This window comes from Glycine max, chromosome 12 (assembly GCF_000004515.6).
Source record: "Glycine max cultivar Williams 82 chromosome 12, Glycine_max_v4.0, whole genome shotgun sequence".
Classification (NCBI taxonomy): Eukaryota; Viridiplantae; Streptophyta; class Magnoliopsida; order Fabales; family Fabaceae; genus Glycine; species Glycine max.
The window spans coordinates 10,359,676-10,362,553 of record NC_038248.2 but is presented as its reverse complement, the minus strand read 5'-3'; positions in this window follow the sequence as shown (position 1 = coordinate 10,362,553).

Genomic DNA, 2,878 nt, shown 5'->3' with positions numbered 1-2,878 from the left:
TCTCATTCAAATTGAACTAAGAGCTTAGGAAACTTGTGTACCGTATAGGTCATAAGCTCGATTTCTAATCGAACGGATGCCCTACACTCAAGCATGGCCTAACACGATCTCCACAACGAAAGCACACAACAAACCAGTAAGAAGCATTTAATAGAAGGTAAATCCCCTCTCACTGGATACATATACTCAATTACACCAGAAGAGAAGTGCATTTTACTCATTCTCATACACATAAACACCTCATGCTTAACTAACTTGATTGTCAGAGTCTCTTTTTTAGGTACCCCACCACACATTAATGAAGAAGATCGAAGATCATACCAACATTAGACAAAGAAGAAGATCAGACTACTCAACTAGTAAACTTGGTAACAACAAAAGCAATTATAATTTGAATGCAAGGAACCTATTTAGTTATATTTGTAGCATTATGTTAAAATAAATTGTTAAACCAAGTAACCCATAAATTATTATTGGGAACTTAAACCCTAGGGTTCTCTCCCTCTATTTTTTGTTTCAAAATTATTATTTTAATTTCAATTAAAATTAATATATCTAATTACGACAATGAATTAAAAAAACAATTTTAATATTATCCTCCTGTCTAGTTTCACGAAACCACTTCAACAACATGTACACATGACAACCCATAAATGATACATGATTGGCACATGACTTACCACGTATGGAGTTAATGGTTGCTTTGGACGGTAAGGACCAACACACTGAATTGAAAAGAAAAAAAAATAAAATTCGGGGACAAAGACCAATCTTCCAAAACTAAAAGGAGCAAAACCATAAATGTCCAAAAATTGAAGGACAAAAGCATAGTTTATCTTTATATTAATAAAAAAGTTTAACAAATAAAAAATATTTTTTTGGTTAATAAATATAGACTTATTTGAGGAGTGTTACCATCACACTCTTCTTAAAATACATTACCATTACTTAAAATTAATTAAAAACTACAAAATTATGAATGAATTCATTAAATAAGAAATCAGATTTACAAAGTCTTGAAATTTTTAATAAACTTTTTCAAAATTTATAACTTTTAATAAAATTTAGTTATTAATAAAAAGTTTGCTAATATAAACTTTTTTTTATGTGTAGTACTGGTTCTTATAAATTATTGAATATGCCGAAAACTCAACTCTTTGCAAACTAAGAAGAAAAAGGTTTTGTCCAAAGTCCCCCCTCGTTCTATTGTTTGCGTTGGCCTGTAGACTTTGTCCCACACTCAGCTTTCACCATTAATTGTTGGCCGAACAATCTGAAATTTATGGTCACATATTCACACCAGTGGTTATGGTACTCGTCCAAATAATTCTACATCTTTGTCCCCAAACCAAGCCATAAACAAAAACTTTCCAGCATTTCATTGGTCTATTTTTATCCTTTATCCTGATTAGTGCAGTGAATTTAGCTCTATCTTCCTCACTAAATTATGGTACTCGTCCAAATATGCTACTGAAGTAACTAGGCCTTCTTCTTGGATCCCAAAAGAAACACACGTCAAATATTTGATACGGTTTAAGATATCATGTTAATATTTAAAAGATATTACATTAAAAATAGTATAATCTTAACACATACCAAAAAAAAGTTATGGTATCTATTATGTTGTACTATATTAAACAAATCGATAAATTTGGTCTTTTATAAAACCGCATGTCATAATTTAATATAAAAAATTGCTGCTCAAATTTTTTTTTATTTCCTCTTTAACTTTTTTTTTTCATTTTTTTAGAATTTTCCTCTTCTATTTTCTAAAAAAACACAACTCCTTTTCACCTTTTCCCTCTCTCATTATTATCTCATATGTAAAAATATATTTATAATTTCATATTATTCTCATATTACATACTATTATTTATGTATTATATTAAATATTTTTTGTTGTCATATTATATTGTATTTTTTTATTTTTTAAATAATATGAATCAACTTTATTAATCTATTATATATTTATATATATAAAAGAAATTTTGTCCTTTTTAAGACACATGTAATTCTCTTTCAATTTTTTCGTTCCAAAACTTTTCTTTTTAGCTTTTCTCTCTCTCTCTCTCTTTATTTTTTTATCTTGTTTCCTCTTTCATATTTATACTTATATTTATTCTTTAAAATTAGTTTACAAAAATATCATTTAAAGTAAGTCATTTTTAGTGAAAAGATGAGAAGGAGACGGATATATTCAATCCGAAATGGTAACATTTTTTCTTTAAATTTTATAAAATTATTTTTACCTAAAAATTGTATAAAAAATTTAAATAATTTCATAAATAATTTTTTTTATTAATATTTGTATTTTTTATACTAAAAATAATTTAAATCTAATTTAAAACATCTACAAATATATTATTTTAAAGTAGTAGTTATTTAATGGTTAAGAATGGGGATCAGACAAATATATCTCATCCTAAATAGGGATGGGGTGGGTATAAATTAATTATAAATTATTGGCTAAATTTATTTTTACTTTAAAATTTTATACAATAATTTTTAAATAGAAATTGTATAAAATAAATCTAAATAGTTTCATAAATAAATATTTTGTTGATTAATATTTATATTTTAAAGTTGAGTTTTTTATACTAAAAATTATTTTAAATCTAATTTATCATATCTACAAATATATTGTTGTAAAACAATAACAATTTTTAGTAAATAAGAATAGATTTAAGACGAATATACTTGATTCCAAATAGGCACGAGGGTCGGTATAAAATTGATCTCCAATAGAGATCAAGGATGAGGGCAGGGACATACATAGTCATGACATGTTCCGTTGTCATATTTATTCACAATCATCATTTATATATTTTTCATATTAAATAATTATAAATTTTAATATGTTTGAAACATCTTTTACTCT